The following is a 23,674-nucleotide window of genomic DNA, read 5'->3' as shown; positions in this document are numbered from 1 at the left end:
CAGGAGGGGGTCTGCTCTTGCTGGGTGGTGGCTCTTCAGGACAAACCCCTTTCTGTCTCTCTGTGAAGCTTGTTCCAAGCCACTAAAGCAAGGATTCAGGAGATGAGGGGGGAAAAGCTGATCTAAATTTAATAAATTGCACTTCCTCTTGATATTTTGGTTCAGAGCTACTGCGGGTAAAAGAGAAACTTCTTCCGCTTCTTATAACTGGTGAAAAATTCGGTGCCTCTTTCAGGGCAGGTCCTTGCTCCTGACACACCTTCGATTTGTGCTCAGGTAACCACGTACAGGAGTGTGCTACAGCCTGTGCTGCTCTGTGTCTGCTCCCTGCAATAACGCTGCAGGTGGGGGAAAGCCGGGGCAGCGTGAGATGTAGCACTGAAGTTTCTTAAAGCAGCCTAAATTCATGGCAAGCCCACTGAAATTTGTGGTGTGACGTGAGCGTCGGCTGTGCAGCTCTGAGGGTTGGCCAGCCCCGCTGGAGTCTGGGTTCCAGTGCTTCAAGAAGGATTTTAAAAGGTACATGTGTAGCACAAGTATTAGAATATGAATACTGCCATCTAACCTGAGGTACGGGGAGAGTGATTGCCTCTCTCTCCTTGGAACTTACATCCTTTGATAGTTCAACATACCTTTATATAGAAAACCAAAAACTCTACGCTGATTTATTTGACTTATTATTAAGGACAGCTTTTGGGAAGATTGGTAGTAAAGCCATTTCTCTTCTTCTTTTACAATGAGAAACCCGAATGCTGTCCCTGCAGCAGAGCCTGGCTCCCAACAGCCAGCCTGGTGCGGCAGCATTGCTGGCACACGGTCCCCCTCCCCTCCGTGGGAGCCTGCCTACGCCAGGGCTGCGGGCTGTCCCCACGGGGGTGGCAGCTCTGCTGCGCGGGGCACGTGAGCAATTGCTCTTGTTTTTAACGTGTCAGATCATAACTTGCTCATCTGTTCAGTGTCAGGGCTGAAAAATACCGTTGAAATAAAAATGCAGGAGCTGACTGAGAAATCAGTGAGTATGCTACCCGGGTGATCCAATTTTAGACGTTGTGATGGATAAAGGATGTAAAATATGTGACTTTTTTAAGCAAAAAGACACTCCATTAATATTACACAATTTGAACATGTCTGGTTTCAAGAATAACAGCCCTGTTTTACGGCAATTGTGTGTCCCTGTGTGTGCAGGCGCACGTGTACACGCACGTTGCAATAGTCCAGCATTGCATGGAGTTAGTTGCTGAATTAAGTTGAAAGAATGAAATATGTTTTCAACTCACTGCAGGGTCAGGCATAGTACCTGTGCAACAGAGTGGTACTGGGGGGAACATCTTCTTAGCTCTTGGCTAAATTTGCTGGTGTTGAAATTGTAACTCCACAATCCTTTTTTTTTTTTTCTTTTTTTTTTTTTCTCCTTTTTTTTTCCTTTTTTTTTTTCTCTCCTCTTTATTTCCTTTTATTTGTATAAACTGGTGGGAAAAGAGGGGGGAAAACCTCTCTGAACACAAGGTCCATGTGGTGAATTGAAGGAGTTTACAGAGGGCCAATGTGGCTTTTTTTCATGATGACACCAGGGTGTGGTGAGGTCTCCGGGGGCCATGACGTCTGGGGGTTCAAGGAGCTTCCGTGGCTGGGGGCAGGGTGGATCATTGCAATGAACAGATACAACCTAATCCCCCCGAAAAATCAGGCATAACCGCATACTGGAAGGTTAGCACTCTGCTGAAGCCATGGCCACCCGTGTTTCTCCCAGCTCGGGGTGTGTTGCTGAGGGCTCATGCCGCTTTGCCTTAGCGTGGCTTTCTGCATGGAGGCACAACCGGTGCGGCATGGCGCTCGGGTAGGGTCACCTCTCCAGCCCTCCTGTTCCTTGCTGGGGTGGGAGATTTCTGCTGGGGGGTTGTGCAGGGTTCTGCCGGGGGTCTGTGTGGTGGCAGCAGCTGGGCTCGCCGGGGGGGTTGTGCAGAGCTCCCTGGGGGCAGCACAGCTCCTCCCTGCCCTGCCAAAAGGATGCAGCTCGATCCCATCAGCAGGGCCCCTGCGCTTTTGACCTCGGATTTTCTCTTGCATATGCATAAAGGACAGTCTGGTTATAGGGGGTTATAATAGAAGGGAGCTCAGAAAGCCAGTGAATTGTTTTCGGTGGTAAATATATATATATATATATTCATAACTTAAAAATTTGGTGGATTTTTTCCTGAAATTTAATATTACCTCAGAATATGGGAAGAGGAAGTCCCTGGAAATCATAAAAGAGGAGGGTCTCGGTTAAAGAAACTGCAGCTGAGGATCTCTCTCTCTAATAACACTCAACATTTCTACTGATGGATTTCTAAATGGCTACTCTAAAGCTCTGGAAACCTGAGTATTATTTCCAGAGACTATGTCCCTACAATGATTTAAGCCTGATAATCATAAGACAAAAGCTGTTGGTCACATGAAATAAAGCCCCATAGTTCAGTCCCTTCTCTGGGTTAACTTGCTCAGCTGAAAGTTGGGGACACCAGATTGCCATGTAGGTGGAGAAAGGTAGAGGGAATTGGTTTGAGCTAAGGAATTCATCCTTTCTCTGCCCTGATCCCCCAGTGTAACCCATGCATGACCCTCTCTACCCGGCACTGTGCTTCCAGGAAGGATTCAAGCCTCCAACACCTCAGTATTCCTGCCCAATTACGTGAAACGAGATCAGGAAAAAACCTGTTTACTACAGAATGGTCTAGTTTTTAGATCCAGACAGATTGCTGTACATTGGGTGTGAAACTCCCTAATGTTTTAGTAATGATGCTGGAAACTCTCTGACTGACAGCTCTGAGCGAAGCACTTTCTGAGGTTATGTAAATGCCTAAAAAGAAATTTAACCTCAACTCTTAATTGTGTAGCAGATTTGAGTACTGTGAAGTCTAGGCTCTGCCAGATTTTAAAGCCATGCTGCTACCTTACATAAATACTCATAAATACTTCCAGCAAGTGTCCTAAAAAGATCTCTGGCTCACTGGGTGAGCTGGCGGGCAGCGTTGCAGGGCTGCCCCGTCTCCGCTGGTTGTGAGCGGTGCATGGTGCTGCCCAAGCCTGCTCCGATGGGATGGGGGAACCTGGGTCCCTTCAACTCCAGCCAGAACTGCAGATATCAGGGATCACGTCCCAGGCAGAGGAATGAAGCTACTTCCATTTCTGATGCCTGCTAACAGGGAGAAGAGACCCTTCCTTGTGCTTCCACACTCTAGCCTCACACAGAAACAATTATAAAACACGTTTATAAATTCCACCCGGGTGTTACAGCCCTTGCTACGAATCTCCAACTATATTTGAGATTTATTAGCATTGTGCTGCTTCTGACACAAAGGATGTGGGGGACAAAGAGCAGCAGCTTCTGTGCTATAAGAAAGCACATAAAAACACGTCAGAACACTTGTAATTTCATGCTTCTAAATGTTGGTATCCAAATGTCATTGTGCTGACAACTATTCCGTGTGCATTAACCTGAGGTGTAAAATACTATCTGGTATTAAAAATGCGATAGTAGTGTGGATGGTTAGAATACATCTAATGTGTCTGTGAGAGCTCTTGTTAGCTCTTATTGCCTTGTCCTTGGTGTGACTTAAGCTGGAAAATTGAGAGTTTACTGCATTTAAAAAAAATTTACAAAGATGTGCTTGAGTAAATAGATGTCTTTATTTTCAGTGTTTGAATAGGTATGTAAAGAGAAGGGGACTGAATAAAGATGAAATCTATGCGATAGAGCTTACTAAATAATCGTTGTGATTAATTTTGCAGAATTGTCCATGAATAACTGGCAAAAACATGTTTCCCATATCCCACAATTTCTAGAACTGGCTGACTCATGATTGTACTCAGGGAGTGGTACCTTTGAGTTGTGATCTGACGCATATTAAAAATAGCCTTCTTTTTTTTTTTGAGGGATTTGAATTGGGGGACCTGTGACATTTTTTCAAACAAAATACTTGTCATATCCACCTTTTTTTTTAATTGCTCATCCTAGGCTAGGTTAGGAATCAGCGCTAAATCACAGCACTGCCCACTGCTCCTCTCCTGGAGGGAACGGAGGAGAGGGACAGGGCACCCAAGCAAAAGCAAAAGGTAAACCAGAAAAAGCACAGAACGGCATGACTGGAAATAGCAGAGGAAAGGAAGAAATAGGATAAAGCAGAAAAGAAAGAGAATCAAATAGAGACAAGGGAAAGGAAAGGAAGAGAGGAAGAAAGGAGTTAAACAAAAATGAAGAATGGATAAACAACTGTAAATTCAACAATTAATTCTCAATGTTTCAGTTTATTCCTTAGGCAGGAACACTGTGATTTGGAGGTTTGTGGGGTTTTTTGAAACAAACCTTACCTCCCCTGCATCCCACTCCCTCCGCCACTGCGCTGTCTGTATGAGCTTTTCTTCCTCTTAACTTGGCCAGAGAATAAGGGCTTGCACAGCTTTGTGGTGCCCGATGGCAGGTGGACTGGGCTGGCCCCACGAGCCGGTGCTGGTCACAGGCACTGTCTGATGTTCATCCACCTTCGGAGGTCTACAAGGAACATGAGTAAGCACCAGCTCCTGGTTAAATCTCAGCAGGTTTATAGTTTACAAAACCATGACAAAAGATGAAGTAATGTCTTATCTGGCCACATACTGGGCTGTAGGTCTTTTTATTTCTTTTTTTTTTTCTAAAAGGAGAGCTATCTGATGTGTTTTGTTGCTGCCAAAAAGAAAAAAGAAATCAGTTGTGATTTAAAGGAGCTAAGTGTTTAAAATGAAAAATACATTCAGTATGTTCATGTAAAGATTTGGCAATAACCAGGTGACTCAAATCAATGCACTCTTATCGAAGCCCAAAGATAGTTCATAGACTACCTCTGCTCTCATTGTGCCCTCTTACAATTACAGATGGGATGGATGAAAATACATACCCCCATGGAATTGCTTGCTGCTACATTATAAAAAGCCAAAACCTAATGAACTTCAGTACAGAGTAAACTAATATCATCCTTGTGACAGTGCAACCTGAGGAGTTTCACCTCACTGCTGACAGTGAAGGAAGCCCTAAGCGTGTCAGATGCTGAGAATAAGCATCTGTAAAAAGCCAGGTTTAGGGTGAGATTTGGAGTTTGACTCAGCATTTCCAACCTGTTGAGAATGAATTCTGGACTTGGGCTGGACAAGGGTTAAGAGCACATCTTGTGTTTTGGAGCAACCAGTATGCTGTCCTCTGGTAATCAGAAATATCAGCTGCCCTCGCACAAAGACTAGAACTCTGATAAATGCACTGATCCCAATATGTGCATTGCTTTCCAGGTCATCAAAGCAATTTTAAAATCAATATGTTATGTTTAAGAGGGAGGTGATGCATTCCTCTCTGGGCAGAAATAATTCATCGAGTCTGCGAGGAGAGAGTTAACATCGTAGATGCAGCATTTTGTACAAACAGGAGAATATAAAGAATATTCCGGGAAAGCCATAAAGGGAGACGACGCAGTAATGGTTTCTGGGATGTTAAAAATACAGTTATGCTTATGAGTTGCTGTGTGAGCCTGACTGCAGTGGCTGACTGGGGGTGATGCTGTGTGGATGATGGAGGGAGTTTCACAATTGTCAGGAGTGCAGTGTTGAGCCCCAAGCAGCTCCTGCAATTTTAACATGTAACGAGGCCAGAAGACAGCTTGGTGCAGTAATAAGGATAATTTAATGCAGCTAATATATGTAAAGATGCGTCTGAGGTGGTGTTGGCAGGTCTGCCAACAGCACTTTCTTGGATACCAGAGTGACCAGTCTGGGGTGGGGGCTGTAGGCTTGAGCACAGGACTGTGGGATCAAGACACTAGTTTTTAACAGGTTTGAGCCGTTCTTAAATAAACCTTCATTAGTTAGCGTGGCACCGCTAAGTCTGCTTCCTACTGAGCAGCAGGAAGGCAGAAAGAGCTTCTGCAACAGTAATAGTTTAACACAAATTGATTTAAAGACTGGAATAATAGGAAGCTTTGAGAGCTCAGATGAGGGATGAAGGAGTTGGGCAGAAAGAGAAGAACAAAGCCCAGCCAGCAGAGGACAAAGGAGGAATGTCTCTCCTCTGATTTCATGTCGGCTGAAGCACACCGTGTTGCAAACAGGAGATGTGAATGCTTGTGGGGCACCTACAAAACCGTTCTCGACTTTGTAACCCATTTACAGTGCCAGGCAAATGCCCATTGGGCAAACGGAGTGTGCTGCCTTTCACCCACAACTGGGAGCCAGTGCAGGGTTCTTCAGGCTCTGGTTTACTGAATGATGTGTTAAGGGGCCTGATTATGGTCTCCAGTTTCCAGGACTTTTTTAGTTTGTTCAAAATACACTTGCAACATCTCAGACCTGTCCACGCCTTTTTTCATCTGCTGAGTATTAAGAAGTTTGGCTTGTATGATCTGCCTGTATACAGGGTCTTAGTAGCTTGGATTGCTTTTAGATGTCTATAGTGAAAGTAACAGGCCCTTAAAAAAATCAATTATTGATCATGGGAAGACAGTAGGTGTTTTTAATCTTCAGAAGCAGAACTACAAATAAATCATTGTGATATTTTATTTAAAGGCATTTTATTTTATTAAAAGCACTACATCCAGTATTTGTGGAAATGGAATACATTTTGTTTCTTCAAAAGCGGGTTCAGGGGAAACCATGGTGGGAGTTAGTCCTTTTCACTCAGTAACTGCACCGATGTCATTAAGTCAAAATTAGATCCTTCTCAAATTGCATAAACCACTGATTCAAAAGTAAGGATTTGAAGGGCTGTAAAATTCCCCTTTCAGCTGGTAAACTATCTGCAGGAGTTGCAATCTTTTTCCATAGACACCCGTGATGATCTTTACTGAAGATTTAGGACCACCATCATGCCTGTCTACACATAAGTTATGATGAGAACCTGAGCATGTATGTGAATGTGTGTATACATATATTTATAAAACTACATGCATATTGTACTGTGTTATGAAGAGCCAAAGGTTGCTTTTGGCCGTACAGTCTGTGCCATTTTTGAGTATGCCGAGTCCTGCTGGTGCCTGTAGCAGCCTCTCTGACTGTTTCACAAAGCGTGCAGCTGTGGCAGACCTTGCAGCAGAAACTCCTTCCCTTTCTTGTTGTGACCATGTGTCTGAATTTGGGGGCACATTCCAGAATAGTGGCTTTACCAGATGCAACCACAGGGACATGAGGCCAATCGGCTGAGCCTTGTGAAGCAGAGAGGAGCTGCCTTTAGCCTGAAGTTTGCACCTTCCACCTTTTAACGGGGCTAAGCAGGAACCTGGCTCCTCCCTGGGAGAAGTCAACCGAAGAGGTATTATCCATTCAAAGAGGCTGGTGGGACCATGTGAATGCCAGTGGTCTTTGTCATTAACTAGCTCTGTTCAAGCTGGCTGAGGAGCTGAATTGTTCTGTTGATTAAATCCCATCCCTTCAAAAGGCAGAGACAAAATCACCATTATAATCTTTTGGCAAAGCAAAATATTTTTGTTTGCTGGCAAGAGTTTAATTCATGTTCAGCCATGCTTCCTCCTTAGGATGTCAAAGGAAGAGGCTTTGCTAGTCAAACGCTGCCTGCCTCACCAGCCTGCACTACCCCGATGATAAAGTGCTCCAGTGACAGAAGTCACCTTCTGTGTTCAGCTGAGCTCAACTGGAATCACACTCTGTAGCTGTGCCGTGGGGTGACTCTGAAGACGTTACGAGTGCAGGGCTGTGCCGCCGTATTTCAAGTGATAATAAAAACTCACCGGGTAAATTGAAGGAGCGCGGCTTCTCGTTGCAGCAAGTTGGGACCATATAAGCAACCCTATCATTGTGCTAAGGCAGCAGATGCACTCAGTGTTTGGAGGAAATGGTTCATGACCCGATGATGCTTCCCAAGAGATACAGCTGGGAAACAAAGACACTGGGGGCCCCTCGGGTGAGAGTAACACCAGCGGGGCCGGCGAGGGAAGCAGGAGAAACAGACAATGGGAGAAAGCAATGAGAAAGGTGCAATGCAAGCAGAAAAACCCTTTGCCATGCTTCAGGCTTGCCCTTGCACTTAGAGAGAACACAGTGATAGCTGGGGGAAGAGCCCCTTACTAAAGACCAGCAGAGCATGCTAGGAGGGTGCTGCAGCCACTGTCTCTGCAGCAAAATTGAGGTGCAAAGCAACAATCAGCATGGGCACAGACTGCAGGGTTCAAATGAGAGATCTGCATCGTACTGAGAGTTGGGTCCAATGGCTCCCCAGAGCAGGAGAAGACCCTTGCTCCACACGGGGAGCCACAAACCACCGGGACAGGGCACTGTCAGATGCTGGACAAGATGCTCACTGCACAAACACATTAAACAGCGAATGCTGCTGGGTTTTTACTGGACTATTTCAGTTCCTGAGCAACCAGTCCTATGAATATGTGAGTGCTGGTGCCCTGAGTGTGAAGCACAACCTGGGTGGGGGTCCAGGGCAGAAGACCAGGATGCTTTCCAGGGGCTACACCCCGAGGAAGGGCAGCCATGAGGCTAAGGGGAGAAGCTTAGCTGGCCTTGCTTAAATTCGCTGGTAGTTCAGGCTGGCCAAGCGAAGCAGGTCCCTTCCCTCAGCTGATGTCACAGCTTTGAGGGAAGCACCTGGGACTGGTGGGTCAGAAGCAGAGAGAGCTGGCTCCTGGCTGGCTCTCACCCCTTCAGGAGGTGTCCCAGCACACAGTGATGGGCATCAGCATATCTCCTCTGCTCAAGGGACTGGCTGCCCTCCTTCCCCAGACTGGACCCACACACACAGCACTGCAGGGCAGCGAGGTGCTCCCCCACCTCAGGAGCTCTGCAGGGGCACACTTACTCCAGCTGAGCATCTGCCCCCTTCCCCTTGTCATTGCATCAGGTGAATCCAGCTCAGGTGCACTGGTGCAAAGGAATGAATAAATTTTAAGAAAAAAACTTCAAAATTAAGGTGTAACAAATAAAGGTAAAAATGCTGCTAATAACCCTCATTGACAATGGCATTATTTGCAGCTATCACCTGGAGATTTTAAAAAAAAAAAAAAGTCAAGTAAAGCTGGTTTTGTCTGAAGGTGTCAAAGTTACTGCACCCACACTCCACCCTCTTCATGGTTCTCCTCTGCTGTGTTTCTTGTCCTGCTGTTGTCTGCTGACCTGCTCCACCTGAAGGTCTGTGCTGGGGAACCAAGCTGTGACCACTTTGAAGCCGGCTGTGGCTGCTCCCTGGAAGGAGGAGAGAGAGGAGGCAGCACCAAATGGAGGGCAAGAGTGTGGCTGTGGGGAAGGCAGCAGGTGATAAACCAACTCCTTGACACAGGGGCTGAGGTTTAGTGTGCTACTGCAATGAGCTGTGGTGCCCATTGGGACTTGTCCCGTGCCAAGGGTAGGTCGCTTTCCCTTTGATTTGGGTGGGTGTTGGAGTGTGTTTGTGTGTGTGTGCTGAGCCCAGAAACCAGTCGCTGCCACTCTGTGTCTTTTCACAGTCGGTCATGGTATTCTTTGCTGCCCTGTGATTTGCAATATCTATTTTATTATTTACATAAACTTATGCTCTTGCTGTCTTCAGGGAATTTTGCCCAAGCATTGAGGTAGTTCACCTTCCTTCAAATCCATAAGCATAAACACCTTTGACATAGTTTTTCCTGCTACCGGGATCTCTGTATTACTTGCTTTGGCTAGGTCCTTTTTTAGGAAGTTAATAAACCTGTCATAGCAAGTCATTGACTCTCAGTAGAACATTTTCATTCCTGAGGTACCTTTCATAACCAGTTTGCATATTAGCACTGTTTGTTAGCATCCGAGCGGCTTTTCTCTTCAGTATCATTGTGCAATGCACTTTCTTTTGTAGTACCTGAAGCTTGTAAAATGACTATTAGTTTGCCTCCTGATGGGGGAGAAAGTGCCTGTAATCTGTCTTTTGTGTTTTGAGTCTCTTAAAAGTACTAGAAATCCCAAATGCAGTAACTTGTGGGTTTTCTGTCTTAGAGAATTAGGATGTCTTTGCATTACTGAGCAGGCAAACATTGAGCAGTGCTTGATCAATAAGAAGCATTGCCAGAGGTCTGGTATAGTCTACCCCAGCTAACGGTAAGTGTTGCTATAGGCTATGGAACTAGGAATATAAAATGTTGAATGACAGTAATAATTCATGCATCCTGGGACATATAAAACCAACAGCATGTCAATAGCTGTGGCATGCTCTGCAGAAAATACGCAGGATTTAGATGTTGCAGGAGCCTGTGTTTTATTTTAAACCACGCTTTCCTTGGTGAAATATAGACTTTCCCCATTTGTTAAAAGCATTTATTTTCAGTTTCATGTTGCTACTTTTCTATTAAGATTCTAAAAGCTGTGCAGCTCAAAAGGGGCCCCAAGATTCAAAAAGCAAAATATATGTATTTATTGAAGAAAAACACATAAAAGATTTATAAAACAGAGGGTGCAATAGTATTTGAGATTCATGGACCATTTCAGCATTCATAAAAGTGTATATAGTTCTCATATTGGCTTCACTGGGAATCGGACTTTGCTAGATGAGGAGGTATTGGCATTGCCTTAAAATGAAACTCATTACAATCACTTTGCATTTTACTTGGAAAGCAGAATATCTTGTGACATAAGTAAGAACTCCTCCAGTAGTCATCCTCTTAAAAAATGCTTCAAGATAATTAATATTTCTTGTCTCTTATTAAAAGATACTGAAGAGGGTGAATTACTGCATCTAGGAGGATAGAGCAGGCATAAGAAGAAAGAATCTTGTCTATCTGATACACGTTCTCCCCTGTGCCACGATTGCACTGCAGCTTGGGAACCCAGAAGTGACGAGTGCTGTTTTACTGGCTAAGGCTCCCACAAAAATTCTTCAGATGAAACTTTAATGAGAGAAGAAAAAAAAAGATATTCAAGCAGCCCCATTCTTATGCTTTCAGCTGTGTGCTCCTGTGCACCTCAGCTGTGTGTTGCCAGGCCTCAATTTCTCTAAATCTGCCAGCAACTAGAAAGGCGAGACAGAGAAGTTGCATGTCACTCATGATTATATGAATATAGCCCTTAACATACAGGTAATACTTCTAAAAGAATGTAAAATATTAACAAAAAAAAAAAGGAAAAGCATCACAAAGAAACCCACCATGCATTATTTAAATCTTCCCCTGTGAGAGGCTGAGGACTCAAATGCATACGAATCGTCTGCATTTCCATGTGACAGCAATCCCTCCACTTCAGAGCTGCGAGGTCCTGGCTCCCAGTCATCTACTTGGGAATTTTTTTTTAAGGGGCATATTCAAATAAAATGTCTTAAATATAATTTCTGGTTTTTGAAAACTGTAAAGTGATTTTGATGCAGTGGACTGCACCTTCATAAAAAGGCAGCACTAGATATTTCAGCACATCTTGTTGAAGCTAGAGTGAGACAGAGATGATGATAAAAATAATGAAAAAAAAATAAATTAAGCCTGCTGACTGTCTGAGACCTATGAAAAGGGATGTCTTTGTTCTGAGGAGAACATCTTGGCTCGTTCTGCTCCTTCAGCTTGGTTTGGAGAGGATGTATTTTACAGTCCTCCCATGATACTTGGCAAATTCAAAGCTGTCACTGTTGATCCTGCTTCTCTTTGTATTAAAAGAATGTCTATGCTGTTTATATTACAGGGAAAAAATTACTATTTCTACTTATTGTATTTTCATTGTTTCTTTTCTTGTGACTGTACTGTTTGCCAGCAACTGAGGGGCCACTTTGATGCTTGCTTTGATGCCATGATTTATTGTGTCACAGTTGAGCCTATGGTTTTCCTTTCTAATCAGAGCTGGCATAGTGGGTGAAAAAAATAAATAAAGCTTTCTATAATTATGGTTATCTCATAGAGTCTGCATTTATTACAGCTGCTGGGGTGCTAGAAACTGGTGTTTGTAAATACCTATATGTATTCTGATTTGGTTTTAATACCAGAGATGTTTTTGCCTGCTTCTGTTCCTCACCCCTGGCCCCTCATGTGAGCAGGCTTGCCACTGCACGCCGAGTGGCTATTGCCTTGGGAGGATACTGGCCTGCGTGTGTTATCTGGATTGTGTGCACGGTAAAACTTACACCTTGTTCACTCTTCTTGCTCTAAGGGATTAGCATCCAATCAAGAAAAACCAATGAATCTTGTTTTGTCAGTTCACCCAGGGAAGTGAGTAGCCAAAATAACCCGAACATTAATGCTGGCAGCAGGGATAGGAGGCAGCCCGGCTGGGTTCGAGTGTACTGAGTGATGCCCACCTCTGTTTTGCTGCTCTCAGAGGTATATGATGTCACCGGGGGTCCTAGGATATGTAGCATGACTTCTGTGCCTGCAGAAAGACTCACTTGCTGGCTCCCTTCTTTGCCCTGTGCTCCATGTGGTAACTCCAGGCAGGACTTGCATCATACCCATTCAGATGTAGCTATTCCTTCTCTCCCTGCGTCTCACAGCCATTTGCGGACTGATGAGGAACCATTCTCTTTCCATTTTACAGATGGAAAAGAAGAGACTTTGAGAGGCTGAGCGATTTGTCCCGGATGATGCAGCAAATCGATAGAAGAAAAAGGGATCAGGCCACTCCACGCAGTTTAGGAGTGCCTTTAACTGCCCCGTGGGCTTTCTAAGGAAGGGCATGCAGGTCCCCAAAGGGGCAGTTTCCATTGCAGGAGTGTTCCTCCATTATTTCTGTGAGATTATTGCTGTGAACAGTGTAGAAATGCAAAATGTATTATTCATCTCTGCTACTCATAAAATCAATACCTATCAAAATACAAATACAATTTAAATCAAAGGGCACTTGTTGAGTGCAGATCCTACTAATTAGGTATGATTTCCCAACAATTTCTTAAATTATTTATCCAAGGGATGGGTAGCAGGCACTTTATATGCTCCAGAGTGAATATTATAAACCCCTTGTCATGATACAGCAAATGCAAAATGCAGTGCAATGTAGTGTGATTTCTAACCTTGATGAACTGATGTAATACCAATAGACATCAATTTGCACCAAAAAAATCTGTCTTGTCATAACATCTAACAAGATATGTCAGAAGCCAGTAACCTTGGGAAATGGACACATATCAGTGAAAGATACATATTGTGCTCTTAGGAAACAATTAAAAATTTAATACTCACCTGCAATGGAAGCTACTAAACCACCATCACCAAAAAGAGGTTTACATCATGCATTTGTCATGAGAGCAGCTCCCTCCAGGCTGGCTGTTAGCTCTGTGAGAATTCCACTGTAATATCTGGCCTTTTTTTCTTATGCTGGTATTGCTTCGTCTAGCCCTATGGTCAACATCTAAACATCATCTAGGTAGCTGCACTTTTAAAACCTATGAAGAAAAGAGCACAAAGATTTTTCTGCACAAATTAGGGAGCAGCTCTCCTGTAAAATGAAATGTTTACAATCGTCAGTCAATAATGCAGATCAATGCTCTTCAGTTTCTAATCATGAGGATTTTTCTTATGCAGTTTCTTTGGATCTTAATTTTCACATCATACTCCCATCCATACAGCAGCTTTTAAGATTCCATCACACCAGCCATGAGTCAACTGGAAATCCTTGGTCCCATCACATAAATACCATATCTGTGCACCAAATCATTTCGTATCAGTAATTCAAAAGACCGGTCTGAAATATTAGCTATGTTTTCTCTCCAATTTTTAAAACAGATGGCTTAAAAAGTCAACATTTTACAACTTTACTTTTTCCTTCATCATCTGACAACAATTTAAGGGCAAGTGTAATTTTGAGGCCTGAACTAAATAGCAGAACATAGAACTGCTATGACTTCAAAGAAGACAGCAGTACATGAGAGGCTCAAGGAAAACCATCAGAGTAATTCAGAGCTTAAACTTCTTACTCAGTGCCTTCCTCTCCAGCCTTAATGGTGACCAGGCTCCCAAGAAAGCCATCAGGAGCCTGAGGAAAAAGCTGTCGTGGTCCAAAGTGCCTGCGTGTTTGAGTTGCTGCAGGCAGCCTGTGATCTTACTGCACCGTCGGCAGTACTTAGGTGCGATTGTGCAACCGGGGACACAAGGCAGAGCCTTAACTCTGAATTTCACGGCATTTTAAAGTACAAGTCAGAATTTTAATGGTATTTAAACCTTCCTTATTAGTTGCACAATACGTGTCTTTCAGCTAGTGTTCTGCAAAATCCTTCCTGGTGGTCTGTAAAAGACACAGTTTGAAAGTCAGAGAGCTGGAGGTTGAATGCTGGGTGTGTGGGAATGGATCACTCTGCCTGAACTGATGGGAGGAACAAGGGAGTCTGAAGAAGCACTGTGTTAAGATAGCATGGGCTAATAAGCGTAGTAGCACAAAGTATAAAAAAGCATGGCATGAATATAGTGGTTGTACATGGTAAGTTCACTTTCAATTATTCAGCTCTCCTGCTTGTATTTTTGTTGGTTTTAATTAATGGAGGTTTGTCTGGTGGATATGAAAACAAAGTTCAGTCACAGAGTGTTTAAGTCCTAGCTACATCAAGTGAAAACAGACAATCCTATGTTTAATGTTTTTTGTTTTCTCATTCCATTTAAATGAGAATGAGCTATCTGAAAGCAGTACCAGACATTGCAGCTACTGTTTAGTGGTATTTTCATCCTCCTCTTCTGACTAATGCCTTTCATACATGTTTAAAAACTGTGTGATTGTATATTAGTGATTTTAAAGGTTACCTAAATTAACACCATGGGCTAATTTTGTTTTAAATGGAGGGTAGGACCACATCTGTTTCAAACAGCTTTGTAATATGCCTTTTGTGAGTTCAAATCACATACCGTAATGACCGCTTAAGTGAGCTCCTAAATGCACAACTACTTATTTGCAATAGCACTAACCAATGCATCTATAAAATGGCACTAGCATTTTAGTGCGCTGAATTAGGTTCCTCTACTTCTCTCCCCTTGAAAATTCAGTCCTATGTTAGCGTTTAGTGAATACTAAAGAAAAACCAGTGTTATTCCCCATGGTGGATGTGTTATTTGCTGTATAACTGTACTGGCTAGATATTTTATATTTTGCTTGTGTCTCCCTTCAAGTGAGGCATGACATTTTTTGTAATTGTAACTAACACTATTTTTCAGCCACGAATTGTTATAATTATATAACATTTTAAATACAACTGAGGTAATAGAAGCAAAGCAAACAGTCTAGATTATATCTCTGGATTGTGTTTAGAGTTTAAATGTGTGTGGTGGTGTTGTAAATCACACTGGTTTAGGAAGCATATAGTTTGGAAATAATCACACATGGAAGACACCAACTGAGGGGCATACACCTTAAATATTAGCCTATGTCAAACAGCCTACTTAAATAGGAAATATGCCTTTTCCTACAGATGCCCTTTCTACAGATAAAGGTTATGTACGGCCTGCAGATATCTACAGTGGGTAAACTGAAAGTAAACAAATAGAAATGTGTTCAATCGATAAATTTCTAATGTAAATGCTTTTGCCTTGAACGTTGGAAGGATCAAAGAAAAGGTTTGCAGAATACACCCTCCGTCACGAAGATAGGTAGGCAGAGGACTGCAAGGGTGCTGCCTGCATTCTGCTGTGGTGCAATCTGTAATGCATCTGTCCTGTGAAGAGGAAAGTACTATTATATTTATTTTTCTAAGGGCGAGCTGAGACATGGACAGATGCCATGGGACCTGTCTACATATATAAGGGAGCTCTGTAAAAGCTGAGGGGTTGAAGAAAGCTGCGAGGAGGCCTTGGCTAACACCCTAAACCATTAGACCATCCTTGCAAAATTTATGTTGCCAAGTCTGTTGCCACTGAAATCTGAAAGCAAACATTAGCAGCCAAGAACATCATGCTAATTAATTGCCTCAGGAGAACACAATTTCTAAGGTCTAATGAAAGATGGAATGCAGCTCCCATATGTCCCATTTGATAGCCCAAGAAAACATGCCCACATTTTTCACAGAAACAGTGAGAAATGTCCAACTACTTTTCTCTCAGCTGAATAAAACTAATCACCAGGCCCAGAGATGGAAATGGCTGCTCATCAGCACCCAGCCTGAAAAGCAGGCCCAGGATCAGTTGCTGAGGAACCATTTTGATTCACCATGTTGAAGGTAGCTTCAGAAGGTAACAACTGAGCACGAGAGCACTTCTTTGTGCTGCAGTGTCAGCCAACAGGACAGCAATACCTCATAACTTGTAGCTACCCTGTCATTTTGCCGGTTCATTTAAAAAAAAAAATAAATAATAGGAACAAAATAAAAAGTTAGCATGTCATGTTCTTGACAAAATACTGGAAAGAAGGCAGGGGCATCCATACAAACCCAGTCAACAGTATGTGCCAGCGCTGCCTTGCTGAGCTATTGGCTTGATTTTGCTTCATCTTGACATTCCTGTAGATGGGATGTTCATGCCAGAAAGCCACTGGTGTGTAGCCCCAGGGGAACAGTGAGGGCTGGAGAGCCACAACACTCATCTGGAGAGGTGTGTCTCTGGGAGTACGGTCCAGTTTTGGGTGGGGATGTCCTGTCTCTGTGTGGCTCTAAGGTATATGGCATTTTTCAGCTGGCTTAAAGATGTAATGTTTCTTTTTAATATTTATTATTTGAAGGATGTGTCTGTTGCCAAGCTGTTTCTCCCTTGCATACATCAGGAAACCTTGTACTATGTAAAGAGTGGCATGCTGTTGTGGCGGTACCCATGACCTACCGTGTTCAGGGAGAGGCAGGTGTCCTCTCCACACACAGGAGGAGGGTCCTGCTTTGCTGGTGCAAGGTGTTTGATGCCATTCCCAGGTTTGTTTGAATAAAATTGACTAATCAGGCTGTTGCTGTGTGCACTGACTTGTTGTACCAGACCTGACCCTGCAGTGGGCACGTCTTTCATGTGTCACAGCAACAGCCCCAGCCCAGCTCGCTTGCTCAGAGGAAAGTAGGGAACATCTTGATGGCCATTGAGCAGACCAGGAGTCTCAGTGCAGACAGGGAAGCAATGGGGTTGAGGAGCAGGACTGTGGAAGACCTCATTCTATAATCCAGATTTTCCAAGAATCCCCTTATCCTTAAACCCTTATTTGTGGTTGGACTCGATGAGCTTAAAGGTCCCTTCCAACCATGAATATTCTGTGATTCTGTGATCCACCCAAACATCATTAGTATTTGCTAAATGATCAATTTTTGGAAACACTCTAAATTTTCACCTTCTTCTTTCATCTTTTATATATGATACATGTGACACTGCTAATCTAAAAAGATTATCTCGATGCCTTGATTAGTGAAAATGAGCACAAGGAAAGCAGGTACAAATTGCACAGCAAATTTTTACATTAGATATTGAAAAAAATATATTTTACACAGTCTACCCTGAGATTAAAGAGAAAAAAAAGAAAAAAAAAGTCAAGGTAAGTAATTGTAATACACCAGATATTGTGTATTTCCTCGAGATCTCTCAGGTTTGTATAGAATAATGACATTTCTGAACTTCAATACCTTCCACGCAGAAAGGCACATCATTTTGACAGGCCTCAGTAAATCATTTAAAATCATAAGGGCTGCCATTATGCAGCCTGTGGGATAAAGTTAGACACAGAGTATTTTTCTGCAATTGGGCTTCAATTTCACTCTGGATTTTAGGTGACATAAAGCTCAAAAGGAGCGCCTGGTACTACTCTCCCAGAGATGAGATCAACACTTATGACTACATGTTTTGATGACACAGATCAGAAAATTGAAGCCATTATTATTATGGAAGGACCAAGGTGATAAGTACCATGTTATGTATGAACAACTGTCAGTCAGATAAGCCAAGAAAGGTCATATCCATTATATTAATGTCATAAATGTTATCATAAACTGACATCAGGATGGTAAACTGGGATTCTTGCACTTTTATTTTTTAAGTGCTGCTCTTCTTAAACTTCACTGTGTCCTGGAAAGACAAGTTTAGTATTAATTTTTCTCTCAAAATAAAAAGCTTTAAAGATTTTCAGCATAACAGAAGTAGTTTTTCAAACATCCACATAATTATTTTTTTTTATTTAAAGTAACTGGCTGAAATGTCACAGCAGAATCCAAGATACCATGAACAGATGAGGGAGGAGAAATCAGCAACACAGTAATCCCTGACTATACAGGTACTGTCCCCATTGCTATACTTGAACTGCAGCTGTCACACCTGCATCACTTGGGCATCTCCAAGCTGGAGGCTGCTCCAGCTGAGGACAGGGGAGCAGATCAGTAGAGGTAGAAACTCCTACCTTAGCTGCTATCTGCGCCAAGCCAGGACTGAGCCCTTTTACAAATCATTCTTTTTGTTTCTTCTATATCAAATACGAACCAGCATGACACTCAAGAATCTATGACAGTGGAATGAGGGAGTGTAAATCATATTTTTATGTCTTTTGTGTTGCTGAGCATTTTCACACCCACAAGAGAGCTGGTAGTTCAATGGATGTCACCAGTGCACGGCTCCTCTGAATTCACCCTGGGCTCCCAGAGGAGTATCACCTGGGATGAAGAAAGCAGAGTGCTCTCTAATGAGACTTTCTTCTTGCCAGCACCAAGGGCTGCTGCATCCATTGCTGACCAGTTAAGAGTCAGGAGTAAATTGTTGTCACCTGATGTAAATCTGTTCCCAACACAGGCTTCCAGGTGAAGGTAAGGGAGATGATCTTGGAGCCCATCCAAAACCAAAGCATTGTGTCCACACTCACTAACTTTACAAATTCTGCAAAGTAATGGTATCACCCTGAAATGTGGATGCATCGGAGGTGAAACAACTACCTAGTTAGCACTGGGCAACTTGGTTTCCAGCGTTTGGGGAAATGGTATGGTAAACTCCAGAAATGCAAGAGGAATTTAAGGTGAGTTTTCACATCCCACGCAGAGTCCGGACGGAAAAGCAGGGTAAGTACTTCTGGAAAGTGTCATGCTATATTTACTGACCACATCAGATCAGAGCTGTGGTTTTATGTCAGACCTAAAATTCAGCATTTCTAGCAGACTCATGCTGATGTATGGGTGTGATAACATTGACGCAGGCAGGAGACAGCCACCAGTGAGTCACCACGCTGCTTCCTCCAGAAGCCGGGTGTCTATGGTGGGCATCCCATTGCACTGCTGATCTAGTCTGGCTTGTAAAAATCACCTATCTGGTCTAGCTTGTACAACCTACCAATAAGCCTTGTTTGTATCATGCAGGTAAATGTTCAAAGTAAAACCAATATGGGCTAACTTGAATTGTATAAGATAACTGCAAATCATTACCTCAAGTGAGAGCATAATGCCTGGAACCACAGGCAGGAAAATACATTTACAGACTATCAAATTATCTTGGGATAATAGTGTAATGCTTTTCGCTGCTGTACTGTGTGTTCTGATAGCTGAACAAATAAGACTACAGCTGGAAAAGGCTCAGAATTTCAGAGAGATTTCATAAGCAGAGTGTTTCCATGGGAGAGGGTGGCTTTTCTCTGTTATTTTGAGAGAATATTTAAAAAATAACAATTAAAAAGTAGTTATTTTTTATTACTCAGAACTACATAGAGTAACTTCCCATGTGTTGTGGTCAAGCCAGGACATTATGATAAACAAAACCTTTTGACAATTTGTCTAACCTGCAAAATGCTTCCTTGTTCGTATGAGACTACCCTTTGTGATTGCAACAATATTCTTTTGATCAAATGTGTTTTCAGAACTGGCACAAATGAATCAAGTAGCTAAGCAACTATAGCAGTTTGCATGCACTAGTGCTGTTTGAATATATAAATTTTTTCAAGCACATTTTTAGAGAAAACAGAGCACCATTTGAAATTTTTGAACTAAAGCTATATACCATAGTGCTGTTTATGATGTCTGTGGAAGTGTATGACACCCAAAATGCTTTTAGGATGCTCCAAGGTATATCAAAGAGCATTAACTTCAGCACAGCTGGGAATGTCCCCAGATTCACTTATGAATACATATTTCTTACATCCTGAATGTTAACTACAGTTAACATAGCCTTGGTCATTGAGAATAATCCACAGAGTAAGCCTATTAGGTGAGGTTTAGCATCTGTATTTTTCTGCTCACATCTGCTTGCCTGACATATGTAATCTGGCAGGATGTCACAGTTTACATTCTACTTTCATTGGAGGATAATGAAACTTGATCGGTGTCTTCATCTCCTTCTAAGAAATATTTCTGCTTGTCAGCTCCTCCTTACCAGCACTCTTTGGTGTGATCCTTAGCCAGCCCCTTTATTAAAGGGAAGTACATGCAAGGCTTGCAGGCAACCATATAATTTATCATTGTTTGTGCAAAATGAGTGCAGAAGTGTTACTTCAAAGACAGTAAGAAAATAAAAATGATGTAATAATTTCCTAACCTGAATTTTCTGTACTTCTATCTCTCACAAAGCTCTGGCATATAACTATTATAGCAGCGATCAGTCAGTAGTTGCTTTCTGAAGAGTTATGTTTCCTTTTAATTCTTACAAAACTGAACTGTAGGCACTTCAGTAATTTTAGAACAGTGTAGTCCGAGAGGTAAATTTAAATTAGGGAAAATTAGACCATTTCTAATGAGATGGTTATTACACTGAATAATGATGATTATCGGTTCTGCTTAATAAAACTGTCAGCCAATGCAAAATATATATTAAGTGAAATTACATTACATTATATTTCTATCAACTCAGAAATTCAGTGCATTGCTTTCCCACAAACCATGGGCATAACAAAATGTTAGTGCTTCCTGTTCCAAATAGGATGAAACGTGGAGCTTTCAAAAACAGCCCTTTAAAGCCCTGATTTAAAGCCCATTAAATCTAATGCGGTGAAGATTCATGCTGACTTCTGTGCCATGTAGACCAGGACTTCACTAAAGTGAGTAGTGTTCTCTCCTATTGTCTGTGCTAAATATCTAGATAATACTACTATGGTGAATATTTTACAGTGTTATTAGCCTGCTAAAGAAAAATCTTGTAGGTACACATTCCCAGACCCCTTACCTCACCAAGCACATTGATTGATGGTTCACCTGCTCTTCTGTTCTGATTTACCTGGTGAATTAGGAAATGGACTTCATAGGGTGAATTCCACTTTTTATTTCCAAGGTGAAAACAATGAGGAAAATTGTATATCAGCTAAAAATTAGATCCTGCTGTACAAAATGACGCTGGAGCCCAAGCGCTTAGAGGTAAAGCAACTCCCCAGAAGCCTGTTGGCTGTCCATGACTGGCTGGGAAATTTGAATGCTCAGCAGTTTTTTGTTTAAAAGCAGGACATAATATCAATCCTTGCCTTCAGCAAGGACTGCTTGTGCTGAGGAATGAGAGCCATCCCTCTGGGAGGGTGACTCCCCCCTGCCTCTGCACTGGGGGCCTATATGGCAGTAAACTACCAAAGGGGGAGGAAGAAAAGAGGGGGAAGCCAAGAGCGCGTTCCTGCTACCACACCTTCTCTGTGTAGAATTTAATCTGAAAGGAAGGGGGTTTGTGGAATATTTTGATATACGCTAAGCCATATTCATCTTACAGAAAATGTGTTTACTGCAGCTACAGTAGCAGTATATTTTATAGATTCTGAGAAAAATAAAACAAGTGGTAAGAACTGCATGACTAGATATGCACCTACGCCAATTGACTGGTGAACTGGGGCACGGAGGCGAGTGAGTCTTTCTGTGGTGCACATTGAAACCTGGAGAAGCACAGATTTCCTATATAATTTTATTTCTTTGAGAGTGCTATTGCTCTTACAAACAGCAATGTATTATCTTAAATGAGGATGATAACATGGTTAATAAGTCACAGCACATGTGGTTGTAAGGTTTTTATCATGCTTTGAAACATTTGCTAATCAACAAGATTTCTCCTTTTATGAAGCCCATTTTGTAGAGTTCCATAAACAAGGTTCAACAGTCACAATTTCATTAGCATTATATTGTTGCCATGGTAATGTGGTACCAATTCAATTGATGGGCTTTTCATCCTGGGCTTATTATAGAATTGTTCTTCCCGTCAAAGATAGATCTATATGGAAACAGCAAACAGACCTTATCATCTGAATATTAGCACAAAATTTCATCATATGCTAATTTGGATAGGAATGTATCATGTTATTGGCATCAGACCCAGAAATCATCAGAGACATGATAGAAGTTACTAAAAAACATACATGGCAAAGTCACACTCCAAAATTAGGAAAATTACTTGCATTGTTTGCTGCAGTATCTGAATTTGTTATTGCAAAAGCACTTGGCTCTGCTGTGATCATTCTGTGTAATGCAGTTGGGAGGGCACAGTGCTGCAGGTGGTAATGTGAAAGGAAAAAAAAAGCAGTGACAAATGCTAAAGAATAAAACATGAGCTGAAGGGATGTTGGTCCTTCTCCTGTTTGCACATTCTGGGGCATGTTTTGGGGAAATCGCTGCCAAACGCAACGCCTTGGCTCCCCGGTCTGTAAAATGGGGATAATGACCCCTCTCCCCCTGTGTGGAGCACCTGGCGTATACCCAATAACAAGTGATAGCTGGTACTGCTAAACATTGTTATTAAGTAAAGCAGCAATGTTTTTAACAGCTCCTGAAAAATACACTGCACAGATCTACAATTTGAGAAATGTCACTGAGAGAATCTGGACTCACCCAGAGAAACACAGAAGAGCTGGCAGACCGAGCAAGCGACAGAATATATGCACTTATGGAGGAAAGATACATAGTTAAAAAATCATGACAGTTTGTAGTTTTTTAAAAATAAAGAATATTGTAGGCTACAGGAGAAGTATCTGATGCAATCTGAGCAAGGAGAGCAACAATACAATATAAGGTAACAGCAGGGTGGCTTGTTTATTGTATGTTGAAACATTTTCTTGTATATTTTCACTGTTTTTTGATGATTGTTTCCTATTTAGATAGGAAATATCTTTTTCCATCCTGACACATAATGTTCAGTCTATCATTTCTTAGCTTAATCATGTTGCGTCCTTTGCAGCAGCAAGGGTAAATTACAGTCAGGATAGTATTCAGTATAATCAAAGATGTGTTCCATTTTACATGATAAGTTTTGTCTGATTTACAAAGGCTGTATCTTCTCCAGCTGAGAAAGGAAAGAGAGACCTTCACTTGCAGATAAAAAACACCTCAGAGGAGAGGCTTCTCCTCCATTAGGATCCTATTGTTCATATAAAAAAATAACCATTGTTATGACTATTATCTATTTATTTATTTTTACTGTGATATAGCCACAGGACCCAGCTGAGACTGGGACCTACTTCTGCCAAGCACAGCAAAACCACACAGAGAACCATGGTCTCTTCTTCAGACAATTTATAAGCTTACTAGCCATAAGAAAAATCGGAGAGGAAAGAAAATTAGAGAGGGAGAAATGGCTTAAGTAACTGACTGAATGCCAGAGGAGAAGTCAGTGGCAGAAGCAGAGCAGGTCTGCAGCCCTACTTCCCTCCATTGGGATGCATGTCCCCTTGGGAGAAGGAGATATTTGGAGATATCCTCCCCCAAATTCTGAGGATTCAGACTCTAACTCGTATACAGAGCCACGCTTTACCCCCTAATTTCAATGGCTGCATCTATGTTGCTGAGCAGGGGCAGCCTGAGGCAAAGCTTGAAGTCAGCTGTGCAGCCCACCCATATTACCTATTAAAACACCTTCAGGCTGGCTCCAGGGCAACCCTGTTAATCCTCCCAGGGACAAAGGCTCAGGAATACCCTATGTTTTCG

The 23,674-nt window shown here is 42.3% G+C and overlaps 1 long non-coding RNA gene across 1 annotated transcript in view; it reads left to right on the top strand.

The window, feature by feature from the left end:
- LOC106886360 overlaps positions 1-23,674 on the top strand; it is a 48,091-nt gene that overhangs the window by 17,977 nt on the left and 6,440 nt on the right. The window lies entirely within an intron of this gene.

Source organism: Calidris pugnax, unplaced genomic scaffold (assembly GCF_001431845.1).
Source record: "Calidris pugnax isolate Ruff unplaced genomic scaffold, ASM143184v1 scaffold18, whole genome shotgun sequence".
Taxonomy (NCBI): domain Eukaryota; kingdom Metazoa; phylum Chordata; class Aves; order Charadriiformes; family Scolopacidae; genus Calidris; species Calidris pugnax.
This window is presented reverse-complemented; position numbering and strand designations above follow the sequence as displayed.